The sequence below is a fragment of the Lithobates pipiens genome, unplaced genomic scaffold (assembly GCF_037356315.1).
Source record: "Lithobates pipiens isolate NorthernLeopardFrog02 unplaced genomic scaffold, aLitPip1_a1.2 Scaffold_8, whole genome shotgun sequence".
In the NCBI taxonomy this organism is placed as follows: domain Eukaryota; kingdom Metazoa; phylum Chordata; class Amphibia; order Anura; family Ranidae; genus Lithobates; species Lithobates pipiens.
Genome location: NW_027507903.1, coordinates 327672769 through 327690664, shown reverse-complemented (window position 1 = coordinate 327690664; position 17896 = coordinate 327672769). Strand labels below are relative to the sequence as shown.

Below are 17896 nucleotides of genomic sequence, written 5' to 3'. Positions count from 1 at the left end.
CCCAGGATGGGACTTTGCTGACTCTGACCGGCTTACGTCTAGCGATTGCCTTACAGAATCTAGCGACAAAAGGATTTTCCTGTAAGCGTTCATCTAGGTACACACTTAAGGCAGCTATCTGTACCTTAATAGTACTTATGGTTAATCCTTTGTTTACACCTTCCTGTAAAAACTGTAGAATATTAGCCGTATTTATATCACGGCTATTCAGCCAGCTATTAAATTTTTTCCAGACTTTTTTGTAAATAGCCCTCGTGACTGGTTTGCGATTCTGCAGTAAGGTCGCAATTACCTCATCTGTCAGGCCCTTACTCCTTAAGATTTCCTCCTCAGTAACCACGCTGAAAGCTTCAGTGTGGCCACCTGTGGATGATAAAGAGGTCCCTGCGACAGGAGGTCCTGTCTGCAGGGAAGCCTTAGAGGCGGACAGTCTGTTAATTGTAGCAACGTTGTGAACCATGGTCTCCTGGGCCAGAATGGTGCTACTAGAATCAAACAGGTTTTTTCCGTGAGGAATCTTGCTAGGACCCTCGGAATGAGATGAAGAGGGGGAAATGCATAGGCCAGACTGAAAGTCCATGGAGTTTGCAAGGCATCTATCGCCAGGGGCTGATCTCCTGGGTTTAGCGAGCAAAAATTGGGAACCTTTGCATTCTCTTTGCTCACAAAAAAGGTCTACTTCTGGTTTTCCCCAGTGAGTTGTTATGAGATTGAATGCCTCTGGGTGTAAGGACCACTCTTAGTTCGAAACTTTTTGTCGACTCAAGAAGTCCGCCGTGCTGTTCAGCTCTCCTTTCAGGTGAACTGCAGAAATGGATTCCAGATTGGCTTCTGCCCACTGGAAAATGCGTCTGGCTACCAACATCAAAACGAGGACTTCTGGTACCTCCTTGTTTGTTTATGTATGCTACAGCCATCATATTGTCTGAACGGACTTGTAGATGGTGACCCTGTATTGTGGGGTGAAAGGCTAGAACAGCTCTTAGGATCGCTGTTAGCTCCTTCCAATTGGAAGAGAAACATTTCTCTTCCGGGGTCCACTTGTCCTGGACCCAGCTTGAGCCGAGGTGGGCTCCCCAGGCCCAGCTGCTCGCATCCGTTGTCAGTGTTGAAGTGACAGGAAGGACCCAATGAACCCCTTTGTTTAGGTTCTCCCTGTCCTTCCACCACCAGAGGGAGCGTTTTATCTTTGAGGGGAATCGATACCTCCTCCTCCAGATCTCTGCCATTTAATTGTTCCAACAGAAATCCCTGAAGGTCTCTTTGGTGGAACCTGGCCCATTGTACGGCTGGAATGGCTGCCGTCATAAGACCTAAGGCCGACATTACTTCCCTCACCGTACATTTGGGGCTGCATTGAAGAAAAGATGTTCTCTGCCACAGATTCAAAATCTTTTCTTCCGGCAGTATAATTTTCTGGTCTACAGACTTGATCCAGTAACCCAAATACAGGATCTCCTGTGTTGGGGTTGTCTTGGATTTCTCCTGACTGACAATCCACCCTAATCGACTCAGGCTGAGTTGAGTCAACTCCAGATCCTGAGAAAGACGACTCTCCGAGTGTGCTGTTAGGAGCAGGTCGTCTAGATAGGGAATAATTGAGACTGATTGAAGCCTCAGTGGAACTAAAGCTTCTCCGAGAACCTTGGAAAAGATTCTCGGGGAGGATGACAGACCGAAGGGGAGCGCTCTGCACTGAAAGTGGTAAACTTTTGTGTCTATCTGCACTGCCATCCGAAGGAATTTCTGGCATTCCTCCCTTATTGGAATATGCAGATAAGCATCCCTTAGATCCAGGGTGGCCATAAATATCTCTTTCTGGAGAAGGTTCTTTATGGAATAAATGGACTCCATCCGAAATTTCTTGTAACGGATGGATCGATTCAGTGGTCGGAGGTTCATAATTAGTCTGAACTTCCCGGACAGCTTTTTTACCACGAAAATGTGCGAGTAAAAACAGTCTCCTTGTTCCCGAATAGGGACTGGTGTCAATACCTCTTGATCCACCATTTCCCCTATCAGTAAAGGTAAGGCCCTGGCCTTTTCTGAGTGACTTGGGAGCTTTGTCACCAAAAACTTTGAGGGAGGGCTGCTGTGGAATTCCAGCGCATGACCCCTTTTTATTATATTTAAGACAAACTCGTTCGAGGTTGTCTCTTCCCATTGAGGAAGAAACTTGCTTAATCTTCCTCCCACAGGAACCCTGACGTCACTGGGGTTTGGGATCCTGATTGGGGCGGCTAAACAGTATGCCCCCTTTCCCTTTTGTGTCCCGACCAATGTTTTTTGGGGGTTGAACTCTTCTCTGATTTAGAGGGTTCCTTAAAGGGACGAAAAAATTTTCTTTGGAAATTTTTCTTTTTTGCGGGAAAGGTTTTCTTTTTATCCGCCGTCCTTTCTAAGGCGGAATCTAATTCAGGCCCGAAGACTAAGTCTCCTGAAAAAGGGACGCTGCACAGGCGGGTTTTAGATGCCGTGTCTCCCCCCCAAGTTTTCATCCATACTGACCTCCTTGCTGCCACTGAAAATGCTGCTGACTTAGCCGTAAATTTTACGGAGTCCGTGGAGGCGTCAGAGATGAAACTGGTGGCCTTAAAAAGCATAGGGAAGGATTTCAGAAGCTCCCCGATAGGAGTGCCTGCTTTTAAATGTTCCTGTAGTTGTGACAACCAGAACTCCAGGTTTCTAGCTACACAAGAAGTGGCTAGAGCTGGTTTTAAGCCTGCCATAGGAGGCATCCCAGGCCCTCTTTAAGACAATGTCTGTTCTCCTGTCCATGGGATCTTTCAGGTGCCCCATATCCTCAAAGGCCAGATCAGCCTGCTTTGAGACTTTGGACAGAGGGGCGTCTAGCTTAGGATTTTTATTCCAGACCGCCTCTGGGCTCTCATCAAAAGGGAACCTTCTCTTAAGGGATTTAGGAAAGAAAACCTTTTTATCTGGTTCAGACCATTCCTTAAGGACAAGGTCAAAAAGCACCTTATGTATAGGGAAAACCCTTGCTTTCCTTTTCCCCAGAGCCTCATACATTTGATCATGTCTGGATAACTGAGTTTCTTCCTCCTCAATTTCCAGTGTATCATAGATAGCACCCATTAGCTCATCAACTTCCTCAAGAGACAATCTATACTTTGAGGCTTTAGATGTTGTTTGCTCCTCTTCCTGATCAGAGTCTGTGTCAGCGGAATCGGGGCTAATCAACGTGGGGCTAGGCTCCCTGACCATACGGGGCTCCACTGAGCTGGGTGTTGTAAGGCATGGTGAGGAGGAGATTGCAGTTGTTTTACTCGTGGAGGCAGCTGACCCCACGTCAGTGATTAACTCCCGGAGGGATTTAAAGGTCGACGCCATTTCCTCTTTAAAGGAGCCCAAAAATTTTGCTAAGGGGGAATCTGCCTCAGATTTAAGCAAGCTTGCAATGCATTGCTTGCATAGGGCTTTGTTAGAGCCAGAGGACAACCTATTCCCACAATTAGGGCACTTTTTGTGGCCTGCCTTGTCTTCCTTTGGTAGCTCTTTAGCCTGAAAATAAGAAGACAAAGAATTTTTTAGCGTCAGCTCCATGTCCCTCCCTAGAATCACCCAACTGCATACATCCTTAACTGTGAGTTAACCACCACCGTGGGGCACTACAGAACCCAGCCTACAAACACCACCACTCCACCAGAGTAATAGCATGCCCAGCAGCCTACCTGGGATTGGCTGGTGCCTGTCTCCGCCGGAGTGTCCTGGGGAATAGCCTCCATGGTCCCCCTCTGCCGCTCTGGATCCCGCCGCTAGTCCGGTATTGCTGGACGCTGGTCGGGACTGTACAGGCACAGCGCTGGCTCTCCCTCTCCTCCTTGTACCCTAGAGACCCGGAACCGCAAGTCTCGGCACACAGTGATGACGCGGTTCCGCCGGAAATTACGCTCGGCGTCTCCGGCCCCACCGCAACAAGGAGCAGAGATGGAAGGTTCCACTCACCGCTCCTGGGGGAAACCGGCGTCATTCTGCCACTGGCCACCTCGGCACTGGAAGGAGGAGGGTAACGGGTCTGCTCCGGTTCAGCTGGACGGTACCCGAGCCACAAGAAAAAAAAAAAAAAAAAGGTATGGACCCAAACTGCAGCCAAAAAACAGGACCCGGTCCCTTATGGCTTACAGGTTCAGGCAGCCCCTGAGAGGGGCCTCCAGGTTCCTGGCAACATGTTCCTCCGACGGAGGAAACACAAATGACTGACCAGGGACCTGAGGGACCGCCTTTTGAACTGTGGCAATGTGTTTCCTGTGTCGATGGGAGGAGCTCCATCTCTCAAGGGCTGTCCTGGAAGAACACTTGGGAAATAAATGCTACCTGAATCATGTGCCCTAACTCAAGATGACTACAACCAGAAACACTGGATGTGCAGTAATACTGTATGTACTGTAGATTCGGCTACATACAGTATAGCACGCTGAGCAATGTATTCTACTAATGAATTCAAAGCTTGCTCGGGTTGGCTGAGTCAGAGAGGCGGACTGATGTTACAACCTCTGACTCAGCCAACCCGAGCAGGCCATGATTGGCTCAGCGAGGTATACTGCATGTAGCCAAAGCTACAGTACATACAGTATTACCGCACATCCAGTGGGTTGATAGGTTAGTGGATGTAAAAAAACGGCTGCTAGACAAGACCCCATCATGGCTCCACCAGCAAGAAGGAAATATGAAGCAAGTTTCAAGCTGAAAAGGCAATATGACCACTAGGGATAAGCCGAACACCCCCCGGTTCGGTTCGCACCAGAACTTTCGAACGGACCTCAAATTCGTACGAACGTTAGAACCCCATTGAAGTCTATGGGACTCGAACGTTCGAAATTAAAAGTGCCAATTTTAACGGCTAAAATGCAAGATACTGTCCTAAAAAGGGTTTGGGGACCTGGCTCCTGCCCCAGGGGACATGGGACAATGCAAAAAAAAGTTTCAAAAATGTCCGTTTTGGCGGGAGCACTGATTTTAATGACGATTAAAGTGGAAAAAAAAAAAAAGTGAAATATTCCTTTAAATATCGTGCCGGGGGGGTGTCTGTAGTATGCCTGTGAAGTGCCACGTGTTTCCCGTGTTTAGAACAGTCCCTGCACAAAATGACATTTAACGAAAATAACGTCATTTAAAACTGCTTGCGGTTTTAATGTTATATCTGGTTCCTGCAATATGGTTGAAAATCATTGAGAAAAATGGCATGGGTAGCTCTCCCTGCCCATTACCAGCCCCTTTGGGTCTTGTACGCATATTAAGGGGAACCCCGTACCCATATTAAAAAAAGGAAATACGTGTGGCCCCCAGGCCCTATATACTCAGAACTCAGGAAAATCTCAGGAATACATTTGGGATCGCAAACTGTGCCAGATATCTAAAAGTGCATGCACAACATCTGGTGCAGAGATCATTAGATCGGCCAGAGAATGAAGAAAGCCTGTTACCAACAACTTTTTAATTTTTTTTATAGTGCCACAGGTTTCAAAGGTTGGGTTGGATAAACCAGGAAGACTTAATGAAGGCAAGAATATAAAAAAGGCAGAAAAATTATTTTACTTATTTCCATATGCACATTTAAATTTGTTCCAATGGGCATTTGGGGGGGGGTTGTTTAATTTCCTGTCCTGGAGTCCAGACATCTGAGTTTATTAATAATGGCATTTTGCTTTAGTGTCACCTCCAGTATTACGTGACCATTGATAAAAGTAATTGAATAGTCTAGTGAAAGAGTGCCGGTGTTGAAAGCCAGCTACAAGCTCAACATCAGATTATTATGGCTCTAGTGACAGGGATTAACAGGATCCCAGGCCTTCAATTTAGACCTGTGAGTGGATTACCTGAATAGGTGAGCAAGAGGGCACGCAAGTCCTTTGGACCATTTACTAATCACACACCATTCAGATATTTAAACCGCAAAGATTTATGGAGAGTCTCAGGAAAAATATACAAATATATAAAACATATTCTACAGATATGCATCACACACACAAATATACTGCATATATAAAATGTTTATATAGAATGCTTTAAAAAAGTTTTTATATATAAAAAGCCAGTAGGCCAACACATTAACCACTTGCCGACCAGCCGCCGCAGTCTTACTGCGGCAGAATGGCATGGCTGAGCGAAACGATGTTACCTTACATTGCTTCACCTTTTGGCAACCAGGGGAGTGTGCCTGCAGTGCGTGCCCGGAGCCAATGCGAGTGTCCAGCAGGCGTGATGACCAATGGGCACCCACGTTCGCTCGTGAGAGTGATAACCGGGAGTAGAGACAGATTGTGTGTTCATACTTTGTATGAATATAGATCTCTCGCCTCCTAGACAGTCCCATCACCCCAGTTATAAATACACGTAGGGAACACAGTTAACCTCTTGATTGCCATTTAACCCCTTCCCTGCCAGTGACATTTATACAGTAGTCAATGGATTTTTATAGCAATGATCGCTGTATGATTTTCAATGGTCCCAAAAATGTGTCAGAAGTGTACAATTTGTCTACCCCAATATCACAGTCCAAAAAAAAAAAAAAAAAAAAAAAAAAAGAAGATCGTTGCCATTACTAGTAAAAAATAAAAATTCCATAAATCTATTCCTTATATTGTAGCCTATATAACTTTTGTGCAAAGCAAACATACACTTATTGCGATTTTTTTTTTTTACCAAAAATATGTAGAAGAATACGTATTGGCCTAAACGGAGGAGAATTTTTTTTTTTTTTTCCAAAACAAAAAGTTTGGCTCTTTTTTATAGCGCAAAAAATAAAAAAACTGAAGAGGTGATCAAATACCACCAAAAGAAAGCAATTTTGTTTGGGTACAACGGCGCATGACTGCGCAATTGTCAGTTAATGTGGCGCAGTGCCGTATCACAAAAAATGGCCTGGTCATTGAGCAGCTAAATCTTCTGGGGCTGAAGCCGTTAAAACGAGCAATGATGGGGAAAAAAAATGCAGCCTGTATTCTGCCCAAGAGGTGGTGTTAGAAGAGTGTTTGCATCCTGTCCTCTTCTCTCTCTCCAACTGTAATCAGACTACATTTCCTATGAATCCTTGGGATTGGAGAGAATGTGGGAGGTACATTAGCCTTGTACTTGTAAATGTGACCTCACCCACTTCAACATAAAATCGCACCACTCTTTCTGCATCCAGCAAGCCATACATAACACGCAGTATAATAGGTTACAGCCTTATAAATGCAAAGCATTTTAATATAAATGACTATAAATAAGAAAAATCATTTAATAAATTTACATTAAATTGATACATTTAATATAAATGCAAACCAGTGCAGCTCATCAGTGCCGAACGTCAGGTACCACCAGTGGCACTCGTCAGGAACCACCATTGCCACTTGTCAGAGACCACCAGTACAGAGCGGGGATTATCAGCATTTACTTGTATATACACAGCAGGGATCTCCCATGGTGTCCGGTATTGTTTCATGAGAATGCTGAGCACTGTTCCCGTGCCCCCATTATTTTGACCGATAGAGAACTGTGCCTATAATGGCAGGGGCAGGACATCAGCATTGGTATTCTCATATACAATACCGGACACAGTGGGAGATCCGATGTGTCATACGAGTAAATACTGATAATCCCCGCTCTGTACGGAGATATCGGGGGGGGGGAATGGAGTGGAGGGAGGGAGGAGAGGACACCTCCTCCATGGGCAGCACAGACCGGGGGCTGAGAGGCCCCTTCTGCCCACAATATGTCCGCTTCCTCCTGCTTGGCTTTCAGAGGCCAACGGGGTGTGCCAGACTGCTGGCTGAGCTGAGTAGAGGAATAGAGGCAGCGGTCATACAAACAGGAAGTCAGCAGGCAATAACGTTTTTTCAGCAAGTTCAACAGCATATTACAGAGGAACTACAGAGCTCAGAAGAACATGGATGGCAAACAAAGTGGGTGAAGGGAGATCAGCAAAAAGGACATGGAAAAAAAAAAAATTGGCTGGAATTCTGCTTAAATCATCATCCTTGCAAGCCAATAACTTGAGAGTTGAATTCAGGATATCAGACAGAGGGTAGAAAAAGTGTAATCAAACACTGTCATCTGCCATGGGAGTACGAACATAAGACGGATGCTCACAAGACACCACAAGCTGAGAGTTTCCTTATGTGTTACAATGTTTCCTACAGCTGATCGATCAACAGTCACTGGTGCTGAAGCCTCAAGCAGTTTCAAAGAACAAAAGTAACTTTGTAACTGTCAGTAGATTTACTTCATTCAAAAATGATACTCAAGTAAAAAAAATTTAACTTTTCTGCAGCAACTTTCATTTTCTATAGCAACAAATCGTCTGTGCTTTTGTTTCAGAGGGTATTTTGTGGTTTTCATTTTTTTTCAGTGGTGCATTTTAATTTTGTTGATGGGGCTTTCCTTTTTACATCTGAAATTCTCAATATGTGCACTTGTTGCTGATCATTATGATGCCCATCATCCACAACATGCTGCTGCATTAATTGAAAAAAAAATAAAATAAATAAAAAAAAAAAAAAAAACAATGTGCACCTTTACCCATCTCACATTTCTTTCATAGTCCCTGAACCCCCTGACCCCCATAGACAAAAAAGTTAGGCAAAAGCTGGTTAGGCCTATTCCCCATGATTAAAACAGTCCCGTCACTAGAAAACTGGTACATTGCTTTATTTATCTGCAGTGTCTTAAGTCATCTTAGTCTTCTAAATTTACATTGTTGTGTCAACTGCAGCCTCTCTATTCTTAGGGCCGGTTCACACTGCAGGCGAGGCGAGGCGACACCGACTTGCCTCGCCGCGACCTGCCGCGACCTCAGTGGCAACTTGCAGATGACTTCTGTATAGAAGTCAATACAAGTCGCCCCGAGGTCGCCCAGAAGTAGTACAGGAACCTTTTTTCTGAGTCGGAGCGACTCAAGTCGCTCCTCTCAGAACGGTTCCATTGTACAGAACGGGGGCGACTTGTCACACTGCGGCGAGGCGAGTCGTGTCGCCTCGCATCGCCCGCAGTGTGAACCGGAAATGTGAGTGAAATTTGTCAGCACTGCAGTAGATCAGTTTTGCATAGCGAGAACAGGGACAGAATCTCAGCGAACCACTGACCAATTTCTGTAAGAAAAAGTTGCTAATAGAATTATGTGAAAAGGCTTTAAAAAATGTTTGGTAAAAAATAAAATTATATATATATATATATATATATATATATATATATATATATATATATATATAATATATATATATATATATATATATATATATATATATATATATATATATATATATATATATAATGAGAAAACTGCTGCTATACATAAGCCAAAACCACATACCATTTTAAGGGTACCCCCACAGCATTAAAACTTGTATATATTTGAGCTTCTTCTAAGTTGCTCTCAAAGCTGTGTGAAAAAATACTCCATTATATATTTAAAAATGTTAACATATTTGGCAATAGCTTGCCTACTAGCCCAAAAATTAGTTAAAATTTACCAAGGGGATTCACCCCCCTACACCCCCTCAGACAGCAATAGGCTTCTCTGCTTGGCTCGGATTAATTTCATATCCTATTCACTGAACCCTCTGACTCATTCCTTTCTGCTCGTCCCCCCCCCCCCCCCCCCCCCCGAGGGCTTATCAGAAGTCCACCACTTCTGCCATCTCTGCTGTTCAAGTTTTTTTTTTTTTTTGTTTTGTTTTTAAGAGCGGGGGGGGGGGGGGGGGTTCACTCCCTGACATCAAGTGACCTCACACCCCTATGACGCCGTTGGCCCGCCAGCCTTCAGCTGGAGTGGACTTTGAATGCCATCAGTAGAGGCTGCTGAGAGGTCATGAGGTATAGCAGGAACATATTTCAGTAAGGAGGAGGGACAGATGCCCTTTTGTGTGCTTTTAAGTGCTTTTAACAATGGGCTGAGCGGTGGGAGGTTATATACCTTGTCAAGCATGTGGTACCCAAATGGTTGGTGTTTTTTGCAATGCTTGATACTAAGTTTGCAAATAGCAACAGTGTGATCAGCTGCACACATTAATAAAGGCCCAGACAGCTGAGCTGTGGGAAGTGGGCCGGGAGATAACAGCTCCACAATGTGATGGAATAGGGTGGCTGCTCTCTACTCCTCCATGATGGCTGCCTCGTTGGGGTTGTGCCTCACCCTCACTTTTCTCCTCTATCTGGCACCCAAGTAAGTGACCTCATTATCATAATCATCACCTCCATCCTCATCACCACTGGAGACCACCTGGCAATAACATTGCGCCTATGGGAACATGAACGCCAATTTGTGTACCAGTTTTCTCCCCTCTCCGTAGGCTCATGTTCCTGCCTTCCTCAAACTCAAAAACACATCTGAATCGAGTAATGGCTGTGCATTGTCAGTGGCTTTGCTGTGGCGGATGCCGTGTTCAAATAGCATCAGGCATGGAGGAGTCAGTCGAGTTATGTCAGGAATAGCTGTGGACAAGGAGGCAGGTTTAGCCACCCTGGCAGCTGCAGGGGACTGCACACTAGTGTCTGCTTGGGTTACTGAGGATGAGGATGGTTTAGTAAGCCAGTCCCCCACCTCCTCTACATGCTGTGGCTGGATAGCATGGGCAACATCACTAAACAGAGGAAATGATCCCCTGCCTGAGGACTGACCAGTGACCACGTCCATCTTTTCCTGTTGACACATACGCTGCTGGCCCCCTTACAGTGCCATGGGACCGTCTGCCTCTCCTTGCTGTCCTCCCAGACATGGAGGGTGGGGGGTGCCTAACAAAATGTAATAAAGATGCGTACATGGATGCACTTTAATCAATGGTGGAAAGTGGCGTTTGGTGCACTTTAATTTGAGTATTCACTACAGACACACTCCACGGATACACCAATATTACTGCAATATACTGTGTCAAAATGTGCAGTAAACGCAATGAAATATATGGTGTTAAACTTGCAGTAATGCAACTGAACTATACTGCGTTAAGCGTGCAGCAACGCCCAGAAATGTACTGCACTAAACGCCATGTAATGCACTGAAATATACAGCGTTAAAACTTAGTAACGCAATAAAATATACGGTGTTAAAACTGTCACTGCACTCACACTGACTGAACTACTCCTACATTCACACCAACGTAAAGATGAATAGTCGCACTACACCCACACTGAACTATCCCTAGGTGGACACTAAACTCATTCTACATGGACTTAGAATATCACACTCCAATAGCAATGAACAGAGCCCTGTTCTATCTCTCCATGCCGCCACACTACAAATGGCCGCTATGGAAAGAATACTTTTATAGTGTGGGGAGGGATTAAAAGCAACGAGCCATGATTGGATAGTGTCATGACAGCATCCAATCATGGGTGCTAGTGCTCTGTGCCCTAAATGGCTGAAGCCCAATCAGGGCTTTCAATGTACCATGTGGTAGCGCATTGCATTGTGGACCTTTGATGGGCTATACAAACAGTTTGTTTGGTGAACGGCCGAACAGCCAAAGTTCGGCCCAAACCTTTCACCTATCCCTAGTCATGGATTAGCAGCAGCCATCAAGCCCCTGATGCTGATGTCACTGATTAAGTGCTTTCCGGATCTTGAATCTCTGAAGGCTGCCTAGCTTTGTGGATTTCATCTGGAAGAAATTTTTTGGTGTATGTTTCATGGGCACAATTAAACACCCAAGGACCAATATTTTGGCACCCATTTGACAGGTGCATATTTCAGTTTTTGACAGCAAGGCAAATTCTTGCTTTCATTAAGAGTACCTCTATAGGGTTATGGTGTGAAGGCACCACCAAAGCCCAATTTTTTTTTTGCACCTGTCACTTTTATCCAAAGTCTGCGAAAGACACCAGAATTTATTCCAAAAAAAAAATCTCTAATCTTGTTCAGAGTGCACCAAATAGTGGCCTCATACAGACTGGCTCCCCAAACCGTTTTTTTATATGATAAAGAAAGCTTGCAGGGAAAATGTCATTTTTGGCTTTATAAAAATGTTGATGTCCTTGCTTCGGCAGGTTCTATACAAGGTACAGATGTGCCACTTAACAGCCAGAATAAGGGGGACCCCCACCCCCCCCCACCACACACACACTATATTTAAATGTATTTTACTGTCAATTCTCATTTTTGTTTTACCTTGCAGCGGTTCCCTGTGTGGGTGTGGGGCGATAACCCTGGCAGCACTCCCTAGATGAGTCACCCGAGGCTGGTGCCACCTGCCCCCCCTCCCCAATTTTGGTCCTGTAAAAAGCATCAGTAAATTAATGCTCATTTAAAAATTTTTTTTTTTTTTTTTTTTACAAACTTCTCTCAGGGTTCAGGGTTTGCGCCATGGACAGAGTGCAGGGTGCGCTAGCTACAGATTGCAAAGTTCAAGATCCATGGGAGAGCTATATGCAGGGTTGGGGGGGGGGTTCAGCTCACCCCAATGTCCCTCCACTACCAGATCCCCCCACACCCCAACTAGTTCCCTGCCACTCACCACTGACAAACCCCCGCAATGACAAATCACCACCCCCAACTAGCGGCCAGTCTCTCACCACTAGCAGACCACCACCCACCCCACTACCCCGTGTGAAATCCCCAGGGAGAAGCACTCAACTTTTGGCATTCAAATGGTTCATCCAGCCTGTGTGTCCTCTGTTTCAGCCTGTGCCTGTGTGTCCAGCTGACCACTCGTCACGTAAGGAGTTCGTTTTTGTAAGCTGCCTGTTCGGCTGCAGCATCTCCGCGCTCGCTTGTATAGCCTGAAACCGGCGCATGAACAGTAACAGGAGCCGGGACTCACCCAGACCATAGCAGTCGCAGTAAACACAGAAGTTCCTGTGTTTACAAGTGACGGGAAGAAGAGCGGGTGGGAGCTGAAGGTGGCAGGCCACATGACAAAGCTCGGCGGACCGAATTCAGCCCACGGGCCTTGTGTTTGACACCTGTGCTCTACACCAGCCTAGTATATATTTAATTTAACCCAGCATTGTGCTACTAAAGCACGTCCTCCCATCACATAACACTGTCTGTTTTAAGAGACATTGGGTTACTGTAAAGCTGGTTGCACTGTCTATTGATTATACCCAAGCGCAATTTTTTTCCTGTGTGCATTGTTTATGGTGCTTGAAAGCTGCAATACCATACAAGCTGAGTTTTTACACTGTTTCCTGAAAACTAGTGCTCTGGATTCTCTGTAAACTACAGAGGAGAGATGTGAAGAGAGCAGCTGCATAATGGAGAAAGGGCAGGGCTCAGTGCCAGCTGCAATTCACCCCATGGAACCAGGGCCAGATTAAGAACATCATGGGCCTGGTGCTGAGGATTTTGGTGGGGCCTTTATAAACAATAAATAAAAATGCAAAACTGTTTTTTGTTATAACAAATTGAGAGAGAGAGAGAGAGAGAGAGAGAGAGAGAGAGAGAGAGAGAGAGAGAGAGAGAGAGAGAGAGAGAGAGAGAGAGAGAGAGAGAGAGAGAGAGAGAGAGAGAGAGAGAGAGAGAGAGAGAGAGAGAGAGAGAGAGAGAGAGAGAGAGAGAGAGAGAGAGAGAGAGAGAGAGAGAGAGAGAGAGAGAGAGAGAGAGAGAGAGAGAGAGAGAGAGAGAGAGAGAGAGAGAGAGAGAGGAGAGAGAGAGAGAGAGAGAGAGAGAGAGAGAGAGGTGTGAGGGGTAAGGGAGGGAGGATGAGAGAGAAAGGGAAGATGAGAGAGAGGATGCACATGAGCAGGAATGACATCAACGCAGCCTGACCAAGGCAAGTGACCGAAGGCACAGAACCCAGAAGGAAGACCGGGTGAAGATTGAAGTGCCCGGGCCCCGCCGGATTGATCACAGCACAGCACTGGAGGGCTCAGTCTGACAATTTAAGTGTACCCTAATGTGCTAATATGCTGGGCATACTTGTACATTATGGCATAACTACCCCAGGGCCTCTAAAAAGTAGTAATCTTAGAAAAGTTTACTACCACTTTAATATCACAGGAGCCTCTCATGGTGCCCCCTACTGATCCTGTGGCCCTTGGGCAGTGCCTAAGTGCATAGTTGTCAACATTTCAAAAATATTTTCAGGGGCGCTTTTTTTACAAGTGCTATATTTAGAGTAGCTGACATCTCCTATGTTCCTCTATACATCAGAATAGTAATTACAAAATTAAATAAGTACTAATAATAGGGCAGAACACATATGAGGACTGTGAGATTTCCTTTAGTTGAACTAACAAAAGTGCCCATTCTAGAGCTGGTAACATTGAGGATATTCAGTATAATTTTAAAGAACAGTTTTTGTGGGTAAGAGGCATGGGGAGAGTATGGATGGTAGAAAAGTGGGAAGTATGTGCAGGTGAGGAGGAGGATGATGAAGTAATCTGGGAAGGAAAAATGTAAAAGTTTGTGGAAGGATGTTTAGGACTGCGTAGTGGTTAATCGGGCCATACATGGATTGAAATTACACCAATTAAGCAGAGACCAGCCATAGTCGATCTATGTATGTGCTAGCTGGTTTTACACAAGTCAACCTATTAACCGACTTGAGTACAACCAGCCTGTCAGGTTTTCCTCAAAACAATTAGTGCTGCCAGCTATAGTTAGCAACACTAATCATTGTATTCACTGGCAGAACACAATAACACTGCGGCAGTGATTGCCCCATTCACAGGTCAGCAGGTGAGAGGGTGTGTGGGGACAGGCTGGGGAGAGATACTAGTCAGTCCCTGGGTAGGCACTGGTTAGTATCAGAGCCAGATACACACAGGTTACATACGCCATGAACGTTAGAGCGAGAGTAATAATTCTAACACTAGACCTCCTCTAAACTCTCTAAACATGTAACCTGTAAAAAAATGTAAAGCATCGCTTAGTACACAACAAAAAATCGTACTAACTTTAGTGGGTTTTATGAATGAAACAGTTTCTTTCCAAAAAAACATTTGAAAATTGCTGCGCAAATATTGTGTAACATAAAAAGTTGCAAAGACCACCATTTTATTCCATAGGGTGTCTGCTAAAACAATATATAATGCTTGAGGGTTCTGAGTAATTTTCTAGCATAAAAAAAAAATGATGATTTTTACATGTAGGAGAGAAGTCTCAGAATGGGCCTGGGTGGCAAGGGGTTAATTATCATAAGTAATATACAAATTATTATTATAAGCACTGTGAGTTCATCCTCTCAGTCTGCTGCAGAGTGTTCCAGCTTGTATTTAAACTGGCTGCTCTGTATGTAGCTTCTGACAGGCTGTGCAAGGAGCCCCGTATCTCCGGAACCATAGATGATAGCAGTCCCATATTTTAACCAGTGCTGGAGTTGGTCTTTAGCTACCTACCCCCCAAATATGGGGTCTCTGACTTCTGATCGCCGAGCTACAATCCTCGAAGTCGATTTTTTTTTTTTTTTTTTTTATGGGCAAATGGGCCTATCTTGAGAAAGGGGCCTGGAGCTGCAGCTCCAATAGCCCCTATGTTAATCCGGCCCTGCATGGAACAAATATTTGTGGGCTTTGGGGCAGGTGGAGCTACAGCCAGCAATAACAGAAAAGAAAAACAATCACAAGATAAGCCTTAAAAGGAAATCTAGAAAACGTTATATTTGCCATGTGAATCATCTGGAGGTCAAGTGGACAGTGATTAATCCGCTAACTTCAGCTTAATTCAATTTTTACAATAAAACCTAGAAGTGGACTAGTTACTATGCACAGTGGCAACAAATTGGTAGTGGGTAGGTTTGAGGTGCAATGCTCTGCGCGTCAAGCCCAACCTTTTTCAGCCAATTAAAGCATCAAGCTCTAATAATGTGGCTTGATAAGGAAATTAAAAAAAAAAACAAAAAAAAACAAACACACACCTCATGCAAACATACGAGTCTGGCTCCCTGTAGAGGGGCAGTGCCACTAATAGACCAGTCGCTCCTGGTAAGACCCCTTTTTGCACCAATTTTTAGTAAAGCGATGATTATCATCATGACTTTTGCGTAAAGGCAAAGACAAAAAAAATGTATGTTTTTTTTATTTAAAATACACCTATACTTTTCTTTTGAATTAAAATTGTCTGACAATACATGGCTGCCTGCAAAAGTCCTGCAATTTACTCGAACAAGAGCTGGAAACTTTAAAGGTCTTGGTTTAGCCCACATTCCTTTTTTAGATGGCCTACAATCCATAACTCTGCCAATAGAAATAGGAAGATTCTTGAAAGAGTCAGCTGGATCAAAACATAAGAAGTCAGTACATACTCCCTAAATTCTCTAGACATGTCCTGACAGACTCTTTAGGGGAAATCACTCGGTGGGGGTAGATTTTTTTTTTTCCCAGCCAAACCCAGGCCTTTATGCACGTTCAGTCATTGTGAAGGTTTGTGTAAAGATTGTTTTTGTACAAAAGCCAGATCATGCCCATGTGTCTGACATCCATCTGTTCTATTGGTAGGTTAAAGTGATAAAAAACATTTATCTTATTTTAGCAAGTCAAAGCTTGCATAATGTGTCTGCTTTCCTAAAATGTGCCTTTTCCAGACAGTCCCCAAACTGCTTCTCCCCTCCCACTCCTGCTGCACAGTGTCTCCTTTAGCTAGCCAAGCTTAGCTAGTTGAGAAGAACATCTGTGCACGCTCCCGGGTTAGGGCTGTGTGCAGCCATGAAAAAAAATAAAAAGATACAGCTCCTGGCATACACACACCCCTGCAGCAGGTGCCAATCACTCCCCTACCCTCGTCTCCACTACAACCTTGAACTTCAGGAACAGCACAGATTGCAAAGGACCCAGCGGTGACAAGGCACAGCAGGTAAGTGTTTGGGGAAGGGGGTTGTAAAATGTACTCACGGCTTTGACTTTTTAGTATTAGTTTAAGGTACAGCGATTGTGTAGTAAAAATAAAGCAGTAACACAAAGCCTGTGTATACACACACACACACACACACAATATAAATAGAAAGCCATGTCTTTTTCTCAAGGCATTTTCAAAATCTGTATACATAAAAAAAAGGTACCTCCCTCACTCAGCTAATGTGACCCAAGTGCTGAAGGAGAGGATCAAACAAGGTTTTGTGCAGGTGCCCGATGTCCTTATCAACCAATGAGGTCATTGGTTATTAGGATGCCGACAGCTAGAGGACTGAAATGGTATATAATGAAAACCTGTGGCTTTGTGTAACTAAAAAGGCAGGCTTCATCCACCCGCTGACTTCTATACAGTTTTTGGGCAATTTTTTTAGGCATTTTGCCAAGGCACCCCTGAAAAAACCTAAAGGCATCCTGGCTGAGAATAACTGGTCTGACCTATAGTAACCATTGTAGGCCATTTCCACAAGACAGTATCCTGCATCAGTCTCCCTTCTAACCACCTTTATCCTGCTTGGAAAAAGGGCATCCTCTATGCCTTATAATTTACATCAATTAACTTTGGGAGGAATAGTGTGGCATCTTTGTCATGAAGCAATAAAAGACTATTGGTCAAACAATTTCTCCTTTTGGCCATAAGATGGGGATAAAGAGACGTTGACATGTCCTTCCAGAAAACAGACAGAGGACACTGGAAAAAAAAGTGGAGTTTTAGAAAGAACTTAGATGCCGTCCTAAGCAAGTTGACGCCTGATCGCAGGGGCAACTAACCGTGTTACCGGGACTAGTGAGCGGGCCTCCCAGTCACTACTGCTAGGGAATAAAGCCACTAGGAGCTACTTAACCAGTGACCCCATAGCTCTAATACTGCCGGACGTAATGCAGGGCTTACAGACGGCCGCAATGCACACCGAGCGCCAACAAAACATAGAACTAAGGACTGCCCAAAGTTGTAACTACCTTGAAGCTCTATCTGCTGGCCAGTAAAGGTGGTGTCCTGCCCTTGTCTATTCACATGAGTGCACTCAGAACTAGTATAAAAGCGGTTATGATTCTGAACGCATTTACAATGATTATATATTGCTTTTAGCAAATGAGTTATTAACCCCTAATGTGA

The 17896-nt window shown here is 44.6% G+C and overlaps 1 protein-coding gene across 3 annotated transcripts in view; it reads right to left on the bottom strand.

Moving 5' to 3' along the window:
* Positions 1-17896, bottom strand: part of PPP2R2B (protein phosphatase 2 regulatory subunit Bbeta) — a 500138-nt gene that overhangs the window by 406530 nt on the left and 75712 nt on the right. The window lies entirely within an intron of this gene.